The 27,345-nt window shown below is 41.2% G+C and overlaps 2 long non-coding RNA genes across 3 annotated transcripts in view; one reads left to right on the top strand and one right to left on the bottom strand.

The window, feature by feature from the left end:
* Positions 1-589: 589 nt before the first annotated feature.
* LOC111262248 (uncharacterized) overlaps positions 590-27,345 on the bottom strand; it is a 40,941-nt gene continuing 14,185 nt past the window's right edge. Inside the window, exons 1-3 of one of the 2 annotated variants that reach the window (XR_002681488.2) lie at positions 14,794-15,046; positions 14,086-14,408; positions 590-893 (exon numbers count right to left, since the gene is read on the bottom strand). This is a non-coding gene — a long non-coding RNA (uncharacterized LOC111262248). Of the gene's footprint in view, positions 894-14,085; positions 14,409-14,793; positions 15,047-27,345 lie in introns of those variants that run through there. The other variant, XR_002681487.2, reaches the window with a different exon arrangement.
* LOC111262247 (uncharacterized) lies at positions 9,414-26,275 on the top strand. The gene is made up of 3 exons (XR_002681486.2): positions 9,414-9,568; positions 9,795-9,993; positions 23,397-26,275. It is a non-coding gene; the product is annotated as an uncharacterized LOC111262247 (long non-coding RNA).

The raw sequence follows: 27,345 nt of genomic DNA, 5'->3' as shown, positions 1-27,345 counted from the left end.
AGTTAACCAGTATCAATTGACAATATTACATCTGTTCTGTAACTAATTCCCGCAAAACGTTCGAGCATAGCATGTACTTTGATAGGTGAATCGACCCAAACGCTATATGGCAAAATATGATCTGTCCTAAATATGCCGAACGCTGCAGACGGAAGTTGCAGTTAATCCTATTTTAGGCCGGGATTCGAAACGAGCTTTGCTGCTAAGTTTCATACAGTTGTTACAAATAAGCAATTTTTACACATGTCCAATAAAAAATTTCCTCACATGTATGCGTCCTAAGTGTTTTACATTTAAATTCGGTTCGAATCTGCCAAAAAGTTCATTGAGCTGCACTCCTGAGAGCATGAAGAGGCACTTCGACCTGCAAAACAAGCAAGGTTCCGCTGGATAGACCCAGCAAACAGTTCTTGTTTCTTTTGGTAAGTACACATTTATGAAAGTAATTCTGTCTATGATCGCATAAACATTCAAAAAAAAAACAGATAAAATGATATGTCTATTCGCATCTAATAAAATAAAAAAAAACACGTGCACCTTATGAAAATTCAAATATCCTCACTTATGGTTATAAACAAAAGAAGGGCAGTAAAATGTTATAACATATATTTTAACCTTCATGTTTAGGATCATTAATAATTACGACAATAGTAAAATTTTATTGCAACACTTTATACCACACAAACAGAAGCGTTCATCGTATTAATGACATACAAATGAAGCCATGCGATATTGTAGCTGATATGGTGTAGTTGATTTCAAGTAGCATTTCAACATGGTTACCGATTCAACTATCGAAGAAGTAGAACTCGTTATTATGGTACTTCTTGCCGTTATCGCTCCGCTCGGTACCGCTAACGCATATAACGCCTCGCCTATAAAAATAGCCGAAACTGAACAACAAGTTCAACATCGGGTATGTAAGTTAGACCTTTGTTTTAGTTAATCCACTTAGAGATGTAGCTGTAGAAATTGGTTCCAAAACGTAAAAGTATCTCCTTATCATGAATTCATCTCGAGATCGAATGTATACAAACCGATATCACCGAACAAAACGGTTACTATTCAACTAATACGAAATGATTAGGGGTCGTTTTGTTATCGCACCTTTGGCCTTTTACAACTTCTATTAAATGTCCATCATGACCTGAACTGCCTGATGACAAAGTAAGGATCTCAGCACACCGCATCTATCCTATGAACAAGTAAAAATTGTGCTTGAACCGAAAAAACTTAATCAGAGTTAACTTTAACTGGGGGCCATATAAGCAGTTACGTCTATGAGGCTTGTTTGACTTTCTCGTTCACAGCACATACCCACTACTAATAATAATGAACGAGGAAGCATTCGTGTTGACATCATTCCATACTCTTGTAGGCGACTGGTAGCAAAGACGGACCTAGTTGAGCTATGGGTAAAAAAAAAAGTCGGCTGTATAAAAGCACGACGCCTTACATCACGCATGCACATACACCGATTTTGCTTTCAGTACATTTAAGCGAATGAATTAACATCACGCTATGACACCAGAATCATTGCGTGTTCATTTACCGTTTTTTCGAAATGGTTTTCCGCTAAAATTCCTATTGAATCGAAAATCTTGCCTAGAAGGGCTTGCGTGGCCTAATTCGACGTACAAGTTGTCCTTCGTAGAGCTGCTGTCGTAAGTTGACCGCTCTAACGTTCCCCAATTTGTCTGCAGAATCAGTCAAACTATGCGGTTTTTTCTTAAGTATATTTAATGCCGGCTGTTAATATAAATCGACCCATCGTCGCACCAATAATCGGCCAGTGCCACGACTGGTGCCAGGCTGAATCCAAACAAACAAACGACTATCACAGACGTCGTCTATTCAAGAGAGTCCGCCTTCTCCTACTAAAGAACTACATACGCAGTCTGCTTATCTCTAGATACCTTTCTATCTGGACACAGAACAAGCTTAGCCAGATCGCTGTTTGGAATTTAGGCCCTAAATGATTCTTTGTTACTAGACAAAACCACCCTATCGCCTCCCCGAAACGCTTTACATGATTCTATAAAGTGCTTTTACAGATACGTTCTTAGCTTGCCACAGCGGTATGTCAGGCAGTTGGATACTGGCTGAAGAGTCGAACATCCAATTTAGGTATTTTCCTTGAAATTCAAATAAGATGATCATTTTAAATGAAAACTAACAGAATAACGTTTTAGATTCATTTATGAACGCATCGGTCAAATACGATCCGTGGAACTCTAATTGTGCGGACCCTTGTAAGAATGTTAAAAGGCTCTCAATGTTTTCAGACTAGGAAAAGTGCAGATTTGGCAATTCCGCCGGTGGTGCATCTCACTGCTATTGGAAGTAATTTATCTTGAAGAAAAAACAAGCACAGTTGATCAAAATTGAACTGATTACGCCAATAGAAGTTATGAAGCGAAAAGTGTGAATTGTTTGTCTCTTCTTAATAAAGTCTAACAGAAGCTGCTATAACTGCATTCCGTCACTGAACAGTTGTCAGGCGGGACGAATTTTAAGGCAGTGTCATTCTAGAATATAGATGCAACACTTCACAACGATAAAACTATCTTCACTATTAAAACTAGGCCACTTCACCATATGGCCTGCCCCTTGGTAACGATACTATTCCCAGTGGTGCCGTCTCATATTTTTACGGTAGCAATTGCGGATTGATGATTCCGACCGTAGAAGAAACATTGCGTCGAAGATAATTGAAGCTCATGGGCGTTGTATTGAAGTTGACCAACTACAACCAGGGCACCATTATTATTTCTATGTCATGTTAATAAGTGAAGTGGCGTCGATTCGTTACTGCCAACGGTTTAGGTAATGACACACACCCTCTAAATGAACTAGGTGAATGAGGTTACCGCTGGGCGCTATAATAAAGACTATAATCGTGCAAAATAAAGCCATTATCTTATAAAGCCGTATATGTTCGGGACGTTAAGATTAACGCCTAGATGGTGTCTGACGTCAAATTTAGTGAGCTCTTATGGATGCTTGTTGTGCAATGGTCGATCAGCGTGAGTATCATAGTCACGTCGCGTGATAGACGACAGGCGGATAGCGTCAAACGTTAACCGATAGAAGAGTTCGGTTGAAATAGTACTTAGAAAGGTCTATTCTAACTGCATATGCAGATGATTTAGTATCATACGATTACACAAAAGAATCATGTATATCTAGACTGTAGCCTGACAGGTCCTACATACAAAAAGGCTGAGAGATGCGCTAGTTCCTCAGATGTATTTATGAAGAGCATGATTTGCAGCGCCTTACCCCAAATGATCCGCGTACTTATAGCAATGGTAAGCCCTCTGAGAGCAAAGAGCACCAGTCGCAGTTCAGGTTAAGCTTCTCTCATGATTCGAAGCGGTTAATTCGGCGTGGCTGGCTGTATCGTTTTCGTGAACCTGTGAAGTGAGGCATATCACTTCGGCACTTCAATTCATTATCGTGGCATATAGATTATATATTTTACTCTTACGTTATTCGAGCAAGCCTTTCCAACATGTCTTCTTTAGCTGGTTAGGGAATTCAGCCAGTGAGGGTAAAACAAAAGCTGAGGTCTCTATCCTATAGCCTTTCTCCTCCATGAAAAAAATCTTTTTTTTTTTCTTTTTTTTTTTTAACACTATTGCGACAATCAAAACCGTGTCTAGATTGCTGCCTTCTACGCTCTGTTTGTCGAAATGGTTATTCCATTTTCTCTAGTAAAAAGATCCAAGAGGTTTTGCCTCACACGGAAGAATAAATTTTGTAAAACGCAGGACCAGTTCCCAGAGAGAAAAGGATCAGTAAAATTAATGTGATTTTACCGTGTGTCTCCGGTAGCTTCGCTCACACGATTCAGTCAACCGTGGAACTAAGCTGTTAGATGACAAATGAAATAGAGCTGTGCCAAGGTATTGCGCTCTCGTCGATTCTACAAAGGCGGTTAATTGAGATAACCTGAATTAAGGCCCATTGTCTGATTCAATGGTAAACGCAGTGCAAGAATATATTCTATTTAGTGTATTTATTGCGTCTGAAATAGTTGTTGATCGTGCGGTGTATACGTATCATCTTATCTTGCCATCTAATGACTTCGCGAAATCGTTATATATCCATTCGGATCCCTGTGTAAAGTGTGGGCATAGTTTCACAGACTTCTTGATGGGATTTGTTCCTTCGTTAGCGCATATTGGCAAAATCATATGAAGTGTTCTATCCCTTGATCTGTTGACAGCTAATATACATGCATGCACGGACAACTTGTCTTAGCGCATACTATATATATATATATATATAGATATATATATATATATATATAATACTTAAGCCTTTAAAGCTTTTAAAATAACAATTGGAAATTTTCGATATATAATATGTTATTCACCCCACCTCCTCTAATTATTTGCTTCTTGACGACTAAAGCCTTTCGGAACTATTTTTAAACTATTACATCGAATTATTATTTAACTGGCATGATATGGCGCCGCTTGCCCTACCGCTAAGGCTCGGCCTTTTGTGACTGCTGTTAAAGATCCTTGATGAATCGGACTGTGTAACAAAAAGGCTACGATTAAGTGTGCCAATACGCTGTATCCATGTATAAACTAAAATTGAAACGAATATCTGACCAGCTTGACAATTACGTGAGTTACACGTACGTACTTATGCAGTATGTTCCTGATACTTATTATTATCGCTTCCAGATAGAGGGTGCTATTTCTAAACGATTTTCAATATTTCTAATATAGTGGCCAAAATAGCTCCTAGGTAGTTCGAGGACAACCAGGTTCACATCTAAATATATATCTTTTTCGATGAAGTATTTTTCGACGAGAAGATCACTGAAACTAGCCAGCTAGATACTACTAAGTGCGTATGGAGGAGACCTCAGTTATTGGAGCATGTCATATCGTCAAGCACTTTTCCATTGATATCCTACTATTTCATGCTGTCTATAATATATCTTTTATCACTCCCTACTTACAACGATTGCGTAACATGTAAAAAGTCTCTAGCAAGTTGAAGATACTATTGAAGTAGCAGAAGAACGGCAAATGATTGCGTTACTCAGCATTTCTAACCGTGCAACGCATCTCTAACGATGATGCCCTGATGCCACTTCTACATTTGTACATTATGTTGAAGACATGCCTCGTAGTATTCTAATATTGGTCAACACAGACATTCGAATCATCCCAATGGCCATTGTTTTTATGAGGGATATACCACTCAATAGTGCTCGACTGCCCTATTTGATCAGTTTGCCCAGTTGGTTATCCTGAGTACTCCTGTCGATTACAACACAAATGCTGAGCTATCAGTTTATTCAAGAACAGTGCTTATGGAAGGCCTTGTTTGGCTGGCCTTGCCACACTCATCGGAGGAATAGAATTTTTTATTTAATCTTCCTCAAAACCTACCACGTGCTCTCCGCAATTAGACACATAGTTTACAAACAGTAATCCTTTCCCTGGATACGTGACATTATAGACTATGGCTTATCATATAGACACGTACTCACGACAATGATCATCAAGATAGCTTTACATACGGGTTGAAGCCGCCGAATCTACTGGCAGTGACAAACGTTAATTCGTTCGTTACTGCTGTAGCTATTGTGTGGTAACATATACTAATGTTGTGGCACAATGATATAGTATTGATAAAAGAATGCCCCAGCTAGATATATAAAACGCAAATCTATCTTTTCCGAACCTCTGCCTCAGGCCATCATATGTTGCAAAATGTGGGCCTCAAGGGGTTCCGTTAATTTAGCCTTTTCTTCTGTGAGTGCTAAGCCCATGTATTCTAAGTAGGCCTCCAAGGGGCAAATACTCGGCAGATTTTCAAAACAGTAGGCAAGGATTGCCGATGCGCTTATTACTGTGTTATCAACGGCTTGTTTCATTCATTCAATGGGTACTTCATGCCACTTTTACGTAAATACGGACCGTTTCCCACTTAAATTGAAAACAGATCTTTGACTTAAAAGAATATTTTGTAAATCAGCCACTTAGACACAGAACTTGAGACCCCTAATATGCGATCCTAACAAAACTGAATCTGCTTTTTTATGATTAGCTCAAAGAACGTCCTTCTATTACATTCAGAATTTTGGGTAATGTCAGACTTTAATTGTTTGATTCGACAAGTGTTTAATTTAGCTTTAAAAAAGTTTCATCTTATTGGGAAATCTTCTTCAACCTTTTTTAAATGCTTTCCTTAAAATTAAAGTGATTTGATGGGTATTCCTGTAACTATTAATTATAAACGTCTAGACTATTTCACTCAGATGTTCGCTGTTAGAATGAACACTCGCGCCGACCTGCCGGTCCTTGAAATGTAAAGAAAAGAAACATATATTCACATAAAAATTTCCGTTGTATTGCGGCAGTTAATTCGATCCCGATCTCAGCGATTTTCATTTTATAGACGATTGAAATTAACACAGTTTAGCCAATGCCAATTCATGAAAGCAATTAAAGAACTTCATTCAATATATAAAATTATATGATGACATAAAAATAATGAATATTATAAAGTTTTGACGATCGTGGGAGCACATGTCGCTTTCGGTCATCAACATAGTTTATGAAATTTTCCTCCCATATTTTATGCCCGGTACCTAAGGCCCTTACGGAGTTAAGGAATTTCATCCGTTAAAGAAGACAGAAGAAGGAAGGCAGCTGGCTCCCGCCGGCATGAAACGAACGTACTGTATGCCCGGGTTCGAACCAAGGTCGTTACTTGTACCTCGCAGGCGAACAGGTTATTCAGTGCACACTATCACGACGGCACATTTCGTGCAAAACTAGAGTCCTCACTGTTAAGCGAAGTTTAAGGAAGGTGAACCCTAATAACAACATTAGAGAGCGGAGATCTCGTATACTAGAACATATCATCCTATTATTTTTAATCGTAAAGGGTCGACAGCGATAACGAGTCAGGTTTAAGCAAAAGGCAACCCCATTCCTAGCTTTTCAAAAGCGAGCGCTCGCTGGTCGCGGAACAGGTGTGAAAAAAAAACGTCAGTAGATGTGCTAGGAAGGCTCTGGACGAGCAAGCGGTAACAAACTTGTCCCGATAACTCTAGCTCCGATACGAAGCATCGAACGTGTGTGGTTATGAAATAGATGAATCAAAATCCGCGCCCTGAATTACGATTTTTTTAGCGTCGGATGAGCTAATCAGTCTATTTTTTATAGAGTTCCACGCAGTAGCTAACAAAGTTTTTTTTTGGGCATACACACATACTATAAGTAGGTCTGCGTTTCTATCTGTTGCCGAAAACGAATGTCTTTAACATTTTACTGTTAACAACATCAATAACATCAACAACTACTACAGTTGAACGTGACTCTTGTTTTAGTCAGTCTAGCTGCATGTGTGTCTATTTGTGATATATCTACACCTATAGAATATGAATAGATTTGTTTTTTGTTGTTGATCAAATCCGTTTACGGTGTAGAGCTATAACGAAGTGATGATGATTTTCCTTTCCTGTCGGACCCTCGCCGCTATTGTTCCTAGGATAAGGCTGATGGCTGCAAAAGGGAGATTAGCGTCCGAAATTTTAAAATGTCCGGCTATATCGAACTGCCGTCGCCGCTTCGGCGAGTGGTGGCGTTGCAAATAGTAGCAAAACGGCGGCTTAGATTCAAAATAACGCTACGGAAGCCCCTGCTTTTTTACTGCCACCCATATAGTATCTGTTTTTATAGGTCAATAACGCAGAGTAGTATTTGTAGCAGTAGTAGCAACACACGTAAACAAACGTGGCCATAAGTAAATTTGCTAAGAGATAGATCATCGGTCGATTTTAATATACGATGTCAATGACGAACATCAGTAAACAACAATAAAAGCCGTTATTAGAGAATCAGAGCAATATAACAGATCAGCTGACGCGCAAACGGTCCTGCACTGCCGAGACACACCGCCACCTTGAACCTAGACCAGCGTAGGTTGCTACAATATTTTTCACCTGCATGTGCAATAGAAAGATCTCATATGAACGTACTCTGGGCAGGTAAGTAGAATCCAGCAAATAACGTTTTGCTGATCAGTTGGGTAAATGCACAGCCACCGCTTTCCCCGGCGGCGATACCCTTATTTCAGTGTCGGCCAACAGACAGATTTCCGTGGCTCGACGAAGACAAGTGCAGACTTCTGCAAACGAAACCACACGCGATCGCAGGACGCGCGATTTTATGAAACTTCGATTTACGGAGCAGACCATTGCTGCCCCCGTTGCACTGGGGTGTGCTTTGTTAGGGATGCAGAGATATGGAGGCGAGAAGCGGAGGACGTTGGGGCCGCTGGGGGCGGAGGAGTCTTTGGCCCAGAGTCAAGTCTATTGAGATAGTACGATGCAAGTTTTATCGACTCAGATATTGCAGCCCGGCCGATACAAGCGAAGCTGTTCAAAATGGCCGACGATTTTTCTGAGGCAGTTTGGTTCCGCCCTGTTACCGTATATGGGTAACGCTAACGCCGATATCAGTATCATAATAATCATCATCAGTAGCAGCATCATTACCGTCATAACTATTATCATGCAGGAGCTATCACAGCTGAAATGGCGATGGTAGGGAACAATGTAGCAGCATAGCAAAAATAGAGGCGGTGAAAAATCACCGTAATAACAAAATCACGCCAGAAGGATAGAGCCTGAGGGAGTGTATTCATACAGGCACTATTCATTGTGTATGAAAAACGTCGTTTGCACCTAATAGCTGGCAGAAATCCGATGACATTTTAAATCTTTGTCCTTCATTTCGAAGTACGTTCTGTCCGGCTGCGGTTTATTTATCCGTCCCCCACACCTCTAAGGGTTTACTTTGGCGGTGCTGTTGTTCGAGATGCTGTCAATTCAGCCTCCTAAGAACCATAACCTCTTCGACATTTCTATAATGTGTCAATTTAATCGATTGTGTGCACTACTCATTCCGGTCACTTGACCGGAAGTCAATACCGAAACAACATCAGCTATTGCTGATGATTTTGTTCTTTGCCGCTGCTTTGTGTTCAAATGCGGAGGTCGCCTTTCGACTGCTAATGCTGTTAAAGCTGATCGAACTTGGCTAATGTGTTAGGCAATATTTTTTGCTTAAGGATAGTTTTTCTCGTATCAGTCTTTTTTGGCAATAACTGTGAACAGTTATTAATAAGGTATAATGACTCGTAAAAGACAATGCAAACTCTAGCGAAGGTCATATTTTTATAGTAGTATACAGTATATATAGACTGAAACCTGAAGCTAATCAGAGTGGGCCACAGGGGTCCTGATGACAATGGGGAGTGCAGTAGCACTATCCGACTATTTCGTATGCAGGTTTTATTTATAATAGCTAAGCAGGCGTTAAATACGGCGGATTCGGTGTAGTGTGTTTTTTTTAAGTATCGTAATTCCGTCTGCTCTTGTAGGGAATCGTACCGTGTTTACCTTATGTAACGTTATCGTGCTGTACGCTGTCGCCGTTGACGATGTTTGCTTAACGTTTTTTTTTTGCCTAAAATGTCTTTGCTTGGTACCAAGGTCACCTTTCGTCACAGGCCGTTAGGCATTGCTGTGAGTTACGAAGCCTAACAGAGTTTCTGGACATTATAATTATTATTGAGCCTATGAAGGATGAATAGGTCGTCTGTCTATGTGTGTCAAAGGCTATTCAAAAATTGCGTATTCAATCAATAATGTTCAACCAAATGAAACCTAATTTTGTCTAGGCTTAGTAGATATCTGAAACATTAAAATATTATGTTTAGTTAAGTAAACGTTAATACTTTCAATGTTGTAGATCAGTCAGAAATGTTCTAGCCAGCTGCACATTTCAACGTCTCGTTTCTCTCAAGGCTACATAGTCCGTGGTACAAATGGACATTTCTTTAAGTGCGTTTCCATGGCGGCCAATAACTTATCAGGATACCACAGTGAGCTCTATTGGAGAAACTCCAGCTAAATGTAAAAAACCCACCTCAAATTAAGCTCCTAACGAGGTAAGGCAAATTTTTCATATAGTACCTAAAAAAGAGGTCATCTTGAGGACATGTTTACATAGGGAGAAGAGCTATAAGTGACAAAAGAAAAACACTAAAAAGTAAAACAAAATGTCTTGCTTCATGCACTTTCTATGTTGACTATAATATTTGCTCGAAATTTCGTATCCTCGGACATGAAATTCGCCAGTGCGCTTTTCCCAGATTACTGTGCAGGAAGTTTGGCTCCAGCGTCAATGAGTACCTTTTATACTGTTCGGATAAATAATCATTTATCATCACCTACCTTACGTTAGCTTAGTAATTTTTTTACTTGGCGGAACTGAGAGGTGGCATAGGCGAACAAGAATCAATTGAAGTGTTTTTAAAAATAAATTTATCCCTCTTATTCCCTCGCACGACATCGAATTAACAACACCAATCCTAACTACCGCGGCCCACAATACTTCTAAAAATTCCTTTTCCTTCATAAACGTATATATACGTATAATCATGATGACTTTTGCTGCCTACGCACAAAAAACAAACGACATTGCTGGTGAGCGAAACACAGAGCATTTTCTTTCTCTATCTCCTCACGCCTGCTGTAATCGTTACTTATCAGCGTTGCTAATCGCCAAAATTCATTTCCAACAGACGCTCTGTTACTGCCCCACCTAATATATATATATATATATATACATATCACTGGAATTATTACTATTATTAATACTAGGAAGTGTCTGCCGCCCCACAGCGCCCCCTGTCGGCCCCTTTTACGCACCGCTGTCTTCTCATGTGTTTTGTCTGTCTAAAAAAGATCGTCTGTCTATTCGTTCGCAACGGGCGCTCTTACCAGTTCGTCCATATAGCTGTCGGCCAACTACACAGTTGCATATTGGGGTCGCTTATCAAAGTAACTCTTACAAAAGCCGTGATAACAACTGCAGCAGCGCCACTGCATCAATTTCTACTGTTACTGTTGAATCCTACCGCTAAAATATGTAAGAAGCGTGATTGTTAAAGGAGATGTGCGCGTCCAAGACGTGCGTCAGGTAATTGGTTTCGGAAGCGTCGACATAACTTGGCGCAGCGTTACGTTCGTACCTGTAACAGCTGTTAGAGACCAAGCTTTTGATTCAATAACGCATTGTGCGGCGGGTGGCGACAACGTTGGACAGGGAAAAAGTTGTAAGTTTTGCGGTCGTCGTAACAGTTTAACGTTGTGACATGTATAACAACGTAATTGTTGAATTTGTTCATTTTTGCCGTTGATAGTTCATGTCAGACATTTTATATATACAAATTAACGAGACAACATCATAAGGTCCGAGTAAATATAGTACCATTTGAATTTCCTGCGGTTTATTTCAGCCTGGAGCTAGCTTAGAGGGCGATTCAACGGCGGTAGGTATCGATAGTATTATACACTGTCAAAATTAATGATTCATAGATTGAATAAATTCCTTATCCTGAAAATTTACGAACTTTACCTCGTGCATTTATTGCCTAAATAATATCAAATATAACTCCTGTGTATGCATCAATTCAAGATTTATCCAAACAATGAAAAACAGTCGACTCTGAGATACGTTAAACTTCTGTGCGTCATTCACACGAGTGCATTCGTTATGTTCCGAGCGTCGATCAATCGCATAAAGCAACGCGAACCACGGCCATCTTTCTAAACATGTTCGCTTGTCTAGAAAGTACACGAACATACGCATGCGGTACCCGCAAGAGCATCCATCGATGAACCCGGCAGCAATGGGTCTCTATGCCAATAGAAACTAAAGTGGCGAGCGAATGTTTGTATATGAAATTATGCAATGGTCACCATTCTATGAAGCGTCGCAGGACGCTGCGGTACTTCGTAAAGCAGCCTATGATGATTTGCGGTCGTTGCTTGATGACCCGTGTCTGCTGGTATCTTGCTGTGCGCGATCGCTTTACGATACATACATACATGTGTTACCGATGATTGTAAATTGGTTGGTGGCAGTAGCGGCTATGCAGGTGGAAATGAAGCTCGGGAAATAACGCGCAGATAAATTTAATTAATCACTACCTGTAGGCCCCTGTAGCCTGTTCTGGCTATTCCATAACGCCTTAACGGCTGTCTTTGCTCACACTTTAACGCCTTAGAGAACATTCAGATCGCGTCCAGGTATCATGCGGACATTAGTAACCTTGTTTCAATCGTGACCATTAAAGTAACCGTTGCTAATCGTTGGCCCAATATCACTGCTGCAGTGGTAGCGAGGGATACAATATTTCAGAGTCGTCAACTGATAATATTCACGTTAGTATTACCTCATGCGTTCGTCAGCAGTAATAATTATTGGTACAGTATGAACGGGCTTATTGACGGCGGAAAGGTTGTCGTAAAAGCCCAGAGTAGCCTGGCTCAGAGCTACAAGACCGCACGCACAGGGGACGCCGCTCGAAGAAACAACAGCATGAACGCCAGCTGTTAGATGATATAACGAGCGAACAAATGACTGACTGGACAACCAAGTCGGTGCCGGCATTTCTTCTATGTAGAAATACAATTATCCATTTTCATTGCTCAACTCCAGAAGATATTATGTAAAGAACGATAAGGGGAAAAATGGCGACTATACTAAAATATCAACACTTATGACTTCTAATATTGTTATTATTCCCTATAATTACTATTAAAGGTCAGCGCTGCACGAGAAAATCTGCATAAAAAATCCATAATGTCGTATCGTCTCTCCTTGTTTTCCTCCGGTGGAGGTATTCATTAGCGTTGCTTAATAGGACGGCGCACCCAAAGAATTTTTGAGACATTTGCCGTTATTCATCAGTTCCGTTCAAGACCTTAGGCCCGCTCTGGTGTAGTATTGGCTTATTGGGAGTGTGCAAAGTACGGTTCAAGAATTTCTTCCTTCTCCTTACCGTTCGCTTTTTTTCCGTTGTGTATATTCTATTGCATAACTTCCTGTAGCTCCGGGCCACACGAATATACCATAGCGGAACTACCCAGCCGATCACGGTACCCAGATTAAGTAAAATGCCGGACAGCCGTCTGCTGTGGCTCATTTTGTCTACATAGACTTTGTTTCGTTTTGTATGCACATCTCGTATTAAATTTATACACAATACACGGATACAGAGAATATGCAATCATATGAATCTTAAGTTCGACGCGCATCGGTGACGAAATATCTTAATTATAACCGACCAGGACCGGCCTCCGGAGACGGAAAGGTTTCTGACAGTAATGACGAGCATTTTGCCAATGTCGATGTTCGCAGATGAATCGCGCAGCCTTACAGAAGAAATTGCTGCTTGAGTAGCAACACAGCGAAAATGAGAAAAAGCCCGCATTAGTGCTTCTTATCGATGGTACAATCGTCGCGTGAGCCATCGGGGTCCAGAGGTTTTATTTAGCATCGGTTCGACGAGTCGGTGCCTAGTTGCGAATGAAATGGTGATTATTGTGGGGTGGCAAATGGTTTGGACCCCCCATCGCGCGATCGGATACCGGTCTGTGGGGTGCGTTACCATGGTGCTACACAGAAAACGTGTACTGAAGAACAAATGTCGCAATGCTACTTCTTCATATTGTTTATGTACAGAACTTCGATTCCGATAGGCTTCGGTAACAGCATACAGATCTAAGATCAACTCGCGCTTGTTCTTAGCAATTCGACATAAAGGCGTCCGTGTGGCCGGTGGCGTGCTCGTAAAGCTAGGCTCTAAGCGGAGCTGTTCAGTGTTACAGGTTCGATTCAACATTACTTTATTAAAACATCAAAGTTTAAACGTCGGCAAGCAGGATTAAGCTTCGTGATGATGAAATGATCATTTTTCATCACTTCCAGAACAAACTTCTCGTCAAATCATGAGTTTTTGTTATTAGCTACGGTTTAAAAAATTGAATGATAGGATATTCGTTTTCACATCAGGTCCATACCTCGTCGAAGACCCGGACAACGCTTACGTCACATGGGAAGCGTGAGGCCAGTGTCGATGGTTGGATTTTATTTTTGCCAAGACCACTACCCTTCACAAATCCTCAATATGTCCATCAAAATCGACAGACTAGATCCTCGTTTAAAAGACATGCGGATGCACCTCGCTTACCTACAACAAGTGAACAGCTGGCTGTACGGCATAACATCCTGGTGTCTGTGGCTTCTCCAAAAGTTCACCGAAGCCATGAGATGGCTTTCCCGCTGACCAAAATAATGATGTTGAAATGGGCAATATCCATCAAAGCTCCTCAGAGATAATGTCGTCTCTTGAACCGCTTGTAGGGTGTTGGCTTGAAAAGACTGCCCGCATTTCATATTGGTTATATCACCCGGAACTCTCCGTCCAAGTCCGCTATGTTGTGATGGAGTGGACTTACCAAGTTGCGGAGTAAGTGGACCCCGGTTAAAGTTTCACCTGAACTCCGGAGTTGCCTAGGGAATAAGCACAGTTTCATCGTTAGGCTTCGTCGGTAAGTTAGTAGGTTTTGACAAGTGACTTGCAGAAGAAACTAAACATTCTGGATTCCTAGTGAGTCGTTGCTGCGGCGGATCGGCAAAAAAAATTCAGAACGGACGTCAATACGCAAATAAAGATATTGCTTAGAACGTGCAAATTCATTCGATCTAGCAACAAATATGGTACGTGTCTGTACGCCACGACCGATGTGTGAACAAGTTCCTAATAAGAGAGTTACTTGCTTTAAAGTTTTTTTTTTGAAGTCTCAAAACAGGACTCTCCACAGACTGACGTATAATCAGAATCAGAAATCAGTCTTAAATATTGAGACCAGCGAAACATTATCGAAATTATACCTACGTTCACAATGACGATTGTTGTCGAACTGTAGTAAAAACAGTCTTACTTCGGCTTTCCTCGTATGGCTTTCTTGACCAATCAATTGCTTCGAAATATATTACCTTGCATTTCCTGAAGGTTCAGCTTCTTTACCACTAATCTATAATTGGCTATACAGTGCATATTCTAGACATGTTCTACTCAACTGGTAGGAACTCTTTAATAGTCTACCTATCTGCATTACTGTTAAATTGGAGAGCTCTGCACCGTCAATGCATGGCCGCATAGAAGTCACCGAGATGAACTAAGCACAATATAAACTAATGGACTGATACCTACGGACGTAGCCTTAATTCAGTGCACGGTGTTAATCTAAATATTTTTTTACCACTTCAAATATCATTCGGAATATACCGAATACGAAGTCGAGAAGCGGACTGTGAGTGGACTCCATAAGCTAAAGTGGCAGATCGCCCCTTTAGCTGGTTAAGGTATTTACCTTTTCGTAAAATACGCATCAGATTTTGTAGCTCTAAGCAGCTAGAATGTGTGCCAACTTTAGGGATGGTTCTATTATTCATTTTGGTGAATGCGTGTCAATGTTACCACATGATATCTTCAATTGACCTTCCGAAGTCATGCTTGACGGCGGCATCAGAAGAAAGGAAAACCTAATACGATTGCGTTGTTATCGTATTTTCGAACGAAGCTTCCTTTAAAAATCCTGCACTTACGGGCACCGCATGCACACAACGATCTTTTACATTGAGTTAGCATCAGACTAAAAGTTGGAACTGGTGGTAAAAGAATACATCATGTAATATGAATTGATTAGCAAATGCATTTTTGAAGACATACTTCGAAGAAGAGCGGCGGATTAGGAGTTAGTAGTACAGGAAGATAGGTGCATTGAAGACCACGTCGCAAATTCACATGCCTATCCTATAGACATAAGGTACTGGTAGCAAACACGTATTTCTGTTACCTTTTGTTCACCATTCAAAGTGCAAACAGCGCCACGTCATTATACGCAGTGCGTTCAAGCCGGCTTCGGAGTCCTTAGCCAGACCCGTGAGTGCGATCCTCTGCACTCATCATACACGGCTATTTACACATATGGTTGTTATTGTTCTAACCGCAGGACTCTCAAGTCCTTAAGAGGCCAGCAGATTTATAATGTGTATCGGCGTTTACTTTCGGCCATAGCTAAATTTGGCGTCACAGCTCACTTGCTTGACACGCAATTCTGGAGTATCAAATGAAAAGAAGGAACGGAAAAGACAACACCCTTTTGTAGATTACAGATACTTTCACAAGAGATAACACGTACTATCTTAACATACTGTCGGCATTTTTGTGAAGAGTTAACCGATTATCGTTTACTGCATGCCATCTTTATAGATCTTCCGGTCTCAGTTGAAATCATGAACATGGAATTTCGCACATCTTCGATAGAAGGAAAATTTCTCAGCACCTACGATAATAATACCAGCAGCTTTTCACTTGCTTGGGAAAAAGTTGTGTCAACAAGAATCTGATGAAGGCGCACCAACCGATTATGGGACCGGCCATAGCAAACCCCCTGGCTGACCAATCGTTTTATAAATCGGTACGCGATTTTATTCTGGAGTTTGCGGGTGTTTTGTTGGTTTTGCCAACAGAGCGAACACTTCGTATTAGACGCCTCGCTTAATCTAAACGTTCGCGACTATTACATCCAATACTGCCGTTAAACATGACTTCGTCACGGGTCTTCTTCCTAATCCAGGCCCATCCGACCTGCCTAGGTATTTTTGCTTTCTCGAAGCCTGCGAACTACCCGCATAGTTGTTTGATCCCGGAGATCATTGGCAATGCCAATCCACTACTGATAGGCTGATTCGTTGCTGCAACAGATTAATAATAGCAGGTGTCTTTATAGGGGATTTGAGCATAGCGCTGTTATTGTCTCTTAAGTTGATCTATATATAATGCTCTGTGTGTGAACAAATCTTAGCTTGATAGCTTTGTTTTTAAGGTCTGCCTATCCTTAAATTAGATTGCGTGTCCAATTTCCCTATCTGATTCGTTTTGAGATATGTACCATTAATTAATACCTCAAGTAGTAGATATCTTTCTGCTGGGAAAATTTGGCCAATTTACATGCAACAGGCCTCCTGTTTTTTTTTTTTGGTTTTGTTTGAAAAGGTCAGCAATAAGCCATCGAACAGGTCATCCAACAAATACTCTCAAAGTCCAAATTACGGAAAATGCGTTTATCCCACACCCGACAGCTTTGATGCACCACAACCGTGCTTCTTATTTTTATCATTATTTTTATGTTTATCAAAGTTCAGACAATAGATCTGCTCAAGCCACAGCACAACCTTTATTCTCGTATTGCTTTTCGTTCGTTTTTCTACTCTGTGATATATTGCCTCATAAGCAGACATCTCTTCTTCCATAGAATATCAATATATTTTGATAGTGTTAACATGATATGCAATATATGAGGGCCTGAATATATGTCTGAAGCACCACCGTTGTGTCAGCGCCAAGTTAATACGCCCGAATTGTTTAAAACAACGTTTTTATATCGAACCCACTTTTCTGAGTCCCCCATCACTGCTTGGCCGCCGGTACATTGTTTTAAACATTACTATGACTATGAGAAAGAAACTGATCAAGTATAATAAAACTTGAGTAAATCCCAAAAACTTTTCGAGCATTCTGTACTTCCTCAATTAGCGGCAGTTAATTCAAATGCTTACATAATCTCTGGCGCGGCCGTGCCTATGCGAGTTTCCAGAAAACGGTTAGATGGTGGCGCCATTGATTGATTTTGGTTGAGAAATGCTGGGCCGAAACAAGCGGGTCATTATTTATAACGCCCAATAATGCTTGCATCATTAATAATAATAATTATCATTATTTCATATTATCGTCTCCGAGCGGCGGGAACCTTCCTACTAGCTTTATCACAAGACATTTGCCCTAGCCGTTCTTCCTCAGCGTGTTTGTTAGTACTTAGTCACGCTGCTATCCCCATCCGGCGCTGGAGTTGGTATTAAGATAGCACTTTTTCTTTTAGCTCCCCGCCAGAATGATGCACAGATTCACAATAGTCACCCTTTAATTGTATAAAGATGACGACAATGACTGGATCGCGTGAGATTATCGTTAGCTAATAGTCGTCGTATTGTTACTAGTAATGTAATGCATTGCTTACCAACAATGGTTGTAAAATTGGAAATGTCTACTTGTGTTATAACAGCGTTGTGGGCGACGGAAGCCTCAAGACAGAGACCCGTAATAATCAGGCAATGTACTGTCGATCTGTCAATCACGAATACGTTTATGTATGTAGCAGAAGGCAGTGGAGACAAAAACAAAGTATTCGAGCGGTCATAAGCGCTTAGATATATGCGAAGTCAACCGGCATCGAACACAATTACTTTGTAGAACAGGCTGTGGGAGTTATATCGTGTTCGACATTTTGTGCTATGGCATATATGCACCTGTACACGGTACTGGTTTGATCAAGCTCAGACGGGCCGGTTCGATATCCGGTTGTGGATGGCGTATGGCAAAGTTTATGCCGAGCTCGAATAAGGCGAAGCGTCTTGATTCACTGAATGCCCCAGGGCCTTGGTGTCCCACAACATTCATTATACGGCTACACTACGTTCAGTATGTCCAGCGGGAGACGTTCTCAATATTGCTTATTCGAGGCCCAACATCATAATCTGTGTTGAGCGAGACGTCCCTTCTTTATTTAACTCTCGTCTGTAAAGTTCTCCGGACGTTTGCTGTCGATGCCGCCACAAGTGATATATGCAATACTGTTTCTTGTAATGTCTAATGCTATATTCGTATTGGTCAGAAGGAGGGACGTAACGTGCCTTGGGCTATTTGAATTTATCACGCTACACCCTCGGCTTTTATTTTCAACAGCAAACGATCTTTGCCCCCTACAGTCGTTCGTGCGGTTCGTACAATGACTCAAACAGCCCCGTCTTCAGTGGGCCCCTGTTCCGCCAATTGCTAAAGGACAGAAACACTGGCATTGGCAATGCAACCAGCTGGTAGAACATTGAACCCTCACTGAGATTATTCAATGTCACAGTAATCGCTACATCCTTATTTTTCAGACAGCTCGTGACTCTGTTGACGAACGAAATTCTCGAACGGCGATGCTGCGTGATGTCTCCGTGCGTCCGTTTTCATGGGAACGCTGATTATACGGAAGTACTCCAAAACCAGACGCAGCATTCGCAGAGAGCGGCCTGTGCGAAAAGTTTTGCCATGGGGCAAGGGGGTTTGCGACAGGGCAAGAGTGCTAAATTGCTTACGAGTCAATCTATTTGCTAGATTCATGGAACTTTAGGCTGCGTTACGTAATTGCTAACGAAAACGTATTAGAGGGCCGCTTCTCACTGGCTTCAGCTGGCATTATAACTGTGCTTTACCGAAGAAATTTTTCATCGTTGCTTTGACAGAGAAAATTACGGTGGAACACGTCTCTCAACACTCGAGTGTAGTGGACCTATATCTTGATGTAGAAAATTAGATGTAGACAATTGTACTATATTAATAATGTATTAAGCAAATGACAATAATTGGCCTGGTTTCGAGGACCGTGTCATCAATGAAGTGTCTCATACGCATCACGGTACGGATATTGGTGGCTAGATGGCTTTTACCGAAGGCTCTATTACAACAGCGCTTCGAAAAATATCATTTTTGAGCTGAGGCAACGCGCCCATGATGGGCGGAAGTTATCTAACATGAAACACTAACAAGAAATCGATTTTTTTCCTTCAAAATAAAATATAAAGCTATTTACTGCACAGTTTTCTTATACAATGATATGGCGAGAGCAAAAAAAATGGCTGCGGATGAATAACCTGAGCTCAGAAATAAATTAAGGAGTGTACTTTCATTATTATGAGCAACTTCAGCGAATGAATACGCATATAGAATAGCAACAATTTCTGTCCTAGTTTTTCAGACAGTCATTTTATTTGTAATGACTCTTCATGGTAAAGTCAAGGCCAAAACAATTAACAATTGTAATGTTCGAGATGCTCCGTGACTGGGTGATTTGTATTGAGGTATTTACGGCATTGTCTATATATAAGTTTTTAAATAATGGAGGAGGACAGTGCTTATGTAGCGCCCTAAGCCTTGAAGCATGATGTTCTTTATAATGAAACTTGTATAAACTAATCGTATGATATATATACTAGCGCGGTTGCAGTCTCATACGCTTTACCACACCGATAAATAGAATGAAATTTTTCGACTCCGACGGTTATAGAATAGGATAGATAAGTTGGCGAATCAGTCATCAGTAGCGTTCTAAGGATCCCTTCAGGGTACGGTGTTTTGTTCCGACAAAGGTTCGGCGCATTTTGTTTTAGTTAGAGCTTCCGGCGTGTCGTGTGTCTTTACTTCCCAGCGTATGAGTCGCAAAAATCAGCGATGCCTATTTAATGTGTAAACAGGATTTTCAATGCTAACAAAGAAACACAGTAAAAGATGTTATGAAAATGGAAAAAATTACAGCGTCTAAGCTGCAGGCCGATTCCAGCTGCCGAGTTACCTGTTTATTGCTCCTCGATGACTGGTATTTTTATAGCTACAACCCTATCTGGACGCTTTGTGCGCAGTCCCGTAATATCGCTTCTGATGTGACCCCATCATGTGCCTTCCACATATATAGCCACTCACCGCCAGCTCCAATTGAATCTCCCTAATCGTCTCAGAAACAAACAATGCAAAACATATTTTTTGGACACCTATGATCTGTCCCATTTTCTCACCGTCGCTATGCCATTAGCAAAAAAACGGTTGTTTCTTCTCGATAATCTCCTTATACCTCTTTAACTCTAATCGATGTCACCTTTACACCACTGCTGCAACCGTGCAGCTACTCGTGTGTCCGTTCAAAAATGGCGCCATCAAATAATGCAAAAAGAAGGAAGTGAATCCATCGTAATCCCCGGGCAGTCGGTCGACGACTGCATCGTCAAGTGGAATTGCTCCAATGGCATCGGATAATCGGCATCGCAGCTTTCCTTCCGCACCGAAACCCTCGCCACCGGTTGCCACCATCATCATGGGCTCATTGACTCGGATGCTCGTCAACGCTTACATAGCAATAATGGGTGTTTGAACGTGTCTGGACCACTTTGCTATTGAACGGTCTCTGTTTTATCCTATTTTCGATACGGAGCGAAAAAATGGCAGAAACTTCAGGAAAAAGATGAGGCACGGCGACTTCAGTTCGAGTTAAATGCCACAACGAGCTGCCTGACTCCATCGGATGGCTTCAGCTCCACAGTTGCCGTAACAATAATACGAGCGGTTCTTACAGCGCTCGAAATCGGTTTCAGCAAGAGAACAGAATGATAGAAGAAGAGGCATCAAGAGGATGAAGGGATTTTTTTTTCGTTTTCTCTCTTTTCTAACGCTTTTGTCGATTCGGCCAACGTGTATCGTCGTGCGCAGCTAATGCCGCATCATCCATGGCGTCCCACCCTCGGCTACCACAGCAGGTCAATATGGAAAAAGCATTGCAAACAGATCAAGTGTACATGACGAAAAAGAGTTCGCTTTAAAGGCTATCAAAGTGATACAGCAGAATGTGAAACTGATTCGATCTTGTTTGCTTGCTCTGGCAAAAAGCGGAGCTAGGCCTCGAAATGCTACAAAAGATAGGAAGCAAGGCAACGTCGGCTAGGGGACCTGTGGAGCTAGAGACAGGTATTTGGGGTTGAATTTAAAGAGAAGGTCAGGACGTCCATTAAGTAAGATCGCGTACGAGGGTAAATGCGGATTTAATCAATCGACGCTTCCTTTCCAAGGACAACACGTTTTATATCAGTAAACATAATTGTTCTAATCACACAGTCAGGTTGGCGGCGGCAGATTGAAAACGGTTGAATTAACTGAGCATTGAGAAACTTCATCACGCGAATACACCTTTGTCGCTCCGTACGTGTAATACAGTAACTGTCGAATTCCACGTTTCTCAGTTTTGGCACTGCGGTCAGTTTTCAGATTTCACCTAAACGCGTCATCGTTCCTTCTCCGTGACAGCAAGATCTCCATCTTTCTCTCTCTCTCTCTCTGTGTGGCTCTGTCTCTCTCTTCGATCATAGGGGTGTTTTTTTTTTTACGTAACTTTATGTAAAAGCTGAAATGTTTAGATTCCCTAATGAGTGAATGAATATTTTAGTAGTTAAAGGATATATAATCGAAACAAAGAAGAAGAAAGGTGCCGATAACGCTCTGTCAAAGCCATAACTGCAAACGGTGGTGTGTCTGCAACTTGACCGGGTCTGTTGTCATGCAACAAGTTTACCCGATCATGAATGAATGTGCACAGTTGCTGATGATGACTAATATATATAAGACCGCACGTTTTCTGACGGCTAGCTCGAAAAGAGACGTAAACCGTCGCTATGACTGACCCGATTGTCAGAAGCTTGTGTCAGCTGGACAGAAACAAAAGGATTGACATTCTTATATAATACGTTTGAACGCTAATTTCTAAATACAGCCCTTTTAGAACCGTGAATCATCGTCATTCATCATTACAGATTTTTATTAACCGTGTACCTGGCAAGTATTTTTCGTTCGTACTGAAAAATTTCAGCGGCATAGACGCAACAATTTTTTTTTCCGTGTTTAACAACACCAATCAGAGTCAGAGCCTTTGAGGCGTCTGAAGTAAGAGATGATCTCATTTCGGATGACCTTAATTGACACAATAGCATACCTAATGATCTTTCTCTGTAAGTCTTTCTCTCTCTCTCTCTCTCTCTCTCTCTCAAAAGTAGTGTTGGAAGAAAAATTTTTTTTTACGAAACAAGTGTTAGAACATTCGGTAAACTTTCCATTTTTATTCGAATGGATTTTCTCAGCACCCTATACATGTGTGAACCAGGAAGTCTATGTTACAATAACGATGTTCAACAAATTAGGAGACATACCCTACAAACAGTTAATGGTATCAGAAATAGAGCTGTGGCGCTATCTATGTTAAACACCCGCTTCGTATTCTTGTCGTATCCAGCTACAGCAAATGTGACGAAACAAGCCAAAAATCAACAGTGAAACATTCAATTATATATTGTAACGTTAGTTAAGATAAAATGAAGTATATACGAATCTGTTCGCCGTAAACAACGCGTAACTGAGCATAGGAATAGGGCGACTGAGCCTGCCAACATGTTCAATATAGTGTATTCAATTAATTTTGATAGATTAGTCTATAATATCAACACGGTTAACCCAAAATGCAGTTTGTTCGCGTGGAAGCGGTCAATAACGATATCTTGTCCAACAAAGGCCTTGTTGCCTGTTTGTGTTTTCCTTTATAAGTCCTAACGCCGTTCAAATTGTCGTAACAGCGTAAAAAAGTGTCGAAAAATGGTGAATTTTTTCATCTTGGCCGGAAACATCAGCGAACCTTATCTTGCGCACAGAAGTTACCGTTCGTAAGCCGCTTGCAATAGATAGCCAGTAGATAACACAAGCACTTAGCGCTTTTTACTTCTATAAGAAACGCTTCTATGAACCTGGTCTCTCAGGCCGACTCAACTGACTGACCGAAAATCACTCCGTTTCTTTTTCAGAAAAACGCGTACCGAACGCCGAGTGAAGAAATCCGCTTTGATCACAACTTGTTTCCTTATCGCTGACGCCTCCAGCAACATGCGCGCTTATGATAATCCTATCTCAACAGCGGGAACCGTCGCTGAACAATCGATATATATATATATATATACATACTGTATATTTTACACGACAAGCGTGATTAAATGGAGAAACAATATAAAACTTCACATTGCTCTGCATTGATTTGCCATTCCGTCGTTTCCTGCCAAAACGGTCTTCAGCGCAGCTGAAATTTCTACGCGTCGTTCATCTTCGTTACATACACATAGATATATGATTGTTTTCATTGGTGTGCAAATAACAACGCGATTGCCACCACCGTGAGACGCCAACGACAAGTCGAACGAGGTTTTGGGTGTCTTTATGTTTCTATTTTATGTATTTATTAATAATACAAGCTAAGGTGTATGAAGTGTTCAAATAGTATAATGCCACGAACAAAAAGTTGAGTTTGAGACGGAAACACGCTTCACACGAAGCTAATCCCTCGTCTTGGGTCGTCCGCCCACATAGTGGTGCTGCCGTAAATGCTTGATCGGTAGTTACACAGACGGCTGAGTTGACGCGAAGCGACGTAGCTGACTTTCGGTACGCACCGGAAGTAGCGGCGGGTGCTTGCAGCTGCTAAAAAGACATAATAAAAGATGGGGATCTATCTTACTGACACTCAACATTTTAGTGTCGGCGATGTTCGCAGTCGTCGTATTAGCGGCAGAAATAGTATGGGGCGCCTGATGCCATTATGTTGTCTAATGGCGGATACGGACGTAACACTTGGGAGCATTTATTTTCGTAATATTAGCAATCTTCACCATCAAACATCTTTACCGACGTGTTTGATATGTTCGACGACTATCACAGGTCGATTTGTCTACGTAAGTACAGTTAGTTTTATCGAACGTTCGCAGCGCCCTTAGAAAAAGCCCAGGGCTAGCTAATGGCGAAGACGTGTAACCTATGACGGTATAGAAGGAATACACATCTTTTTTCAACTCGTAGACGACGACGTAAATACGTCTTGTTAGTTACAACATAAATATGGCTCATGGTACAGCATGTAGCGCGTGGCCGGGCAGTTGTCGCATTAGGCACTTCAACGAGATACCTACGGATTGATCGGATCGGCCATTGAATCGGCCTCGGAACTGTCGCCGCAACAGCCCTAGTCCTAACGGCAACTTTACTGAACGAACGCGTTGGAAGGAGTTAGTTTCCGGAGCAATGGCGGAAACGTCTGCTACAGAAAGTAAATAAGCAGTAATAAATAGGTATGAGGAGGTTCTGGCAAAACTCGACGATGATCGGAGAATCATTAGTTGATTGTGGCTGCTGTACTTGGAACGACTATCTCAACTGCAATTGTTCCGTTTATTTACGGATAATAGATCATAGTGTTATATAAAGACTTAATAGATGCTCACAGTGCGCTGGCAGATAGCGTACGGGTCATACCTGGCCACTGACCGCTTTGTCCGGCCCGAGTCAACGACGTATTTGTTTAAATCTACAAAGCGTTCGTCGATGGCTTGTTCACATTCAGGCTGAACGGGAGTATTGTTTCGTTAAGTGGCGGATGTGAGAAGGGACCTTTTTGAATGCTTAATATACGCTGGAATGTTGTCATCCTCTATGTTCTCGTACATTTTTATGTTGGCATACGAAAGTGGCCAGACAGTAAACTTTGACAGGTGAAAAATGACAGAAAACAAAGTACGATGTAAGACAAAACGCGAACAGAACTTAAAAAAGAAAATTGAATATCGTCGCGAGCAATGACTTTTAATTTTTGCTCTTACCTCGAAAAGTAGTCGCTGTCAATCTCGGCTTAATATTACATTGACACTTGCCAATAATTACACAGACACACATATATAAACAGCCATACACAGACAAATAAACATTACATTTAAATATGTTACCGCTCCAACGCTTTTTGCGTCCCTTTTCATAGCCTTTTTCAATGACGTGTATAATGTTAATGTTACGTGCGTGACAACTCTGTTAGTCGCTGTTTGGGCGTCATTTTCGGTGATTTAAAGGCGGACTACGTGCATTCGGTAGGTGCAGGGTGGGTCGAGCTAGAGGGGGCGTGTGCGCATCTATCGGCAATATCGAGAGATGCATCGAAGCTTCGTGACGATACACGCCTTCGGTTCTATACGTATTATCGACTGAAATTTGATAATATAGGCGCCAGAAATTGCGGTATTGGTTTTTTTTTTCGTCGTTTTAGCTATAAGTTATAAATCAGTTAACCGAATTACTAAAGCTATGTGATGGGATCATTAAAACAAAATGATAGGTGGTAACACAGCAGGGTGACGAAATGGGTCCGACAATTTTGTCTCTTTGCTGAGTCACAATTGTAACAAACAAGACGCCGCTACCAAGAATAGCTGCAACGATGTGGCACAATGACGGAGCAATTGAAAGGAACTCGAGTCTGCAACACTGCACTTAATGCCGAAATAATACATTTGAGCCCCCGAGCTGGGATCCAAACCTAGGACCCAGGACGAAGAAGCTGTATGCAGCATATTCGAGTTTATTGTGGTACGCCTCATGCACTTCCTGCAATGTGTATCTAAGTTCATGATTCTGCAAAATTTAACTTCGCCTGCAGATTTATATCGACTAAGTTCAATGTTAAGTCAGTCAGGACGAATCACACTATTACCATCGGTTTACCATGTACTTGCGTTCAAGTCGTCCCATATATAGCGTGACTTGGTCATAAATGCAGTCCGATGTCGTGCAATATCTGTCACTCAGATTGGACCAGCTCATGCATGACATTTTAAATTCAATAAAGCAGACGTGAAATTTCCTTTGTATATTTCGTCCATGTCTTGTATGTCCGCTAACAGCCAGAACGTTAGGTGGATCATCTATTAGTACCTGAACATGCTCTGCAGGCAACAAAAAGCCATAATTATTTTCGAAAAATTACAGTTCTAGTGCTATGGGAAAGCTTGATAAAAAAAAAAAAAAGTAATTGTGGGACTTGGTTCTCAGCATTTTCCACGACTTTCGGAGTACCTGCTAGCAACAAACAGAAGTGTAGATAGTGTACGTACGGGTGAACGCAGAATGTTAATTAATATATCAGTGTCCCATGACTACGAAGGATATTTTGCTTAGATCTATGATGTTCATATTCATACCCGGGAGCACGATGTCTGTAATACCGCGTTACGTTATAGATTCAGTCAACTAGAATCGATAATTATCTAAAACGGTAATTTGTTTCACTAATTCTAAAATAGCAATTCGTTGGGTGTTATAGAACCATATTTTAATAGAGAAGGACAATCACGAAAAAATCACTAAACTTTGAGAGTATGATTTCTAGTAGAAAAGACGGGCTATTTACGAATGCGCGACGCTTGAACATTACCTACCCCGAAGAGCTATACGGTATGTGTGTGTATGAATCTAGAAGCAAGACTTAAATAAAATTTATTCAAACATACGCACCCAAAGGCCGCATCGAGCTAAAGGAGCTGAGATCAACAAAGAGTTACGTGACGGCCTTATGTAGCAGAGCTAGCATATAACAATACCAAAATTAGATTTTATAATAGGCCAGCACAGCTAAAGAGGTCCGTGCTCTGTATTTTGTTAACGCATACTGCATTTATATATGCATGTGGTAAGCTGGAACCAGCGACTCCCTGGAGTTGTTCGATTCGCGTTTCAGATCTATCGTGCATCCTGTTTTATCGTGCGTGCAGCTGTCTTCATTAAACATCGTTGCTTCAGATGGCTAGCTGCCTCTACGAGCACAAAATGGATCATTTTTGATCCATACGCCCGATTTAGCTGCTAAACGAGCTTATTACTATGTATAGCTCCATTTTGAAGGCAGGCACGTTATCATGGCCCCAGCATAGGAACTCGGTGGGC

This window comes from Varroa jacobsoni, unplaced genomic scaffold (assembly GCF_002532875.2).
Source record: "Varroa jacobsoni isolate VJ856 unplaced genomic scaffold, vjacob_1.0 scaffold_641, whole genome shotgun sequence".
In the NCBI taxonomy this organism is placed as follows: Eukaryota; Metazoa; Arthropoda; class Arachnida; order Mesostigmata; family Varroidae; genus Varroa; species Varroa jacobsoni.
The sequence above is the reverse complement of the archived record's forward strand: the minus strand, read 5'-3'. Positions and strand labels throughout refer to the sequence as shown.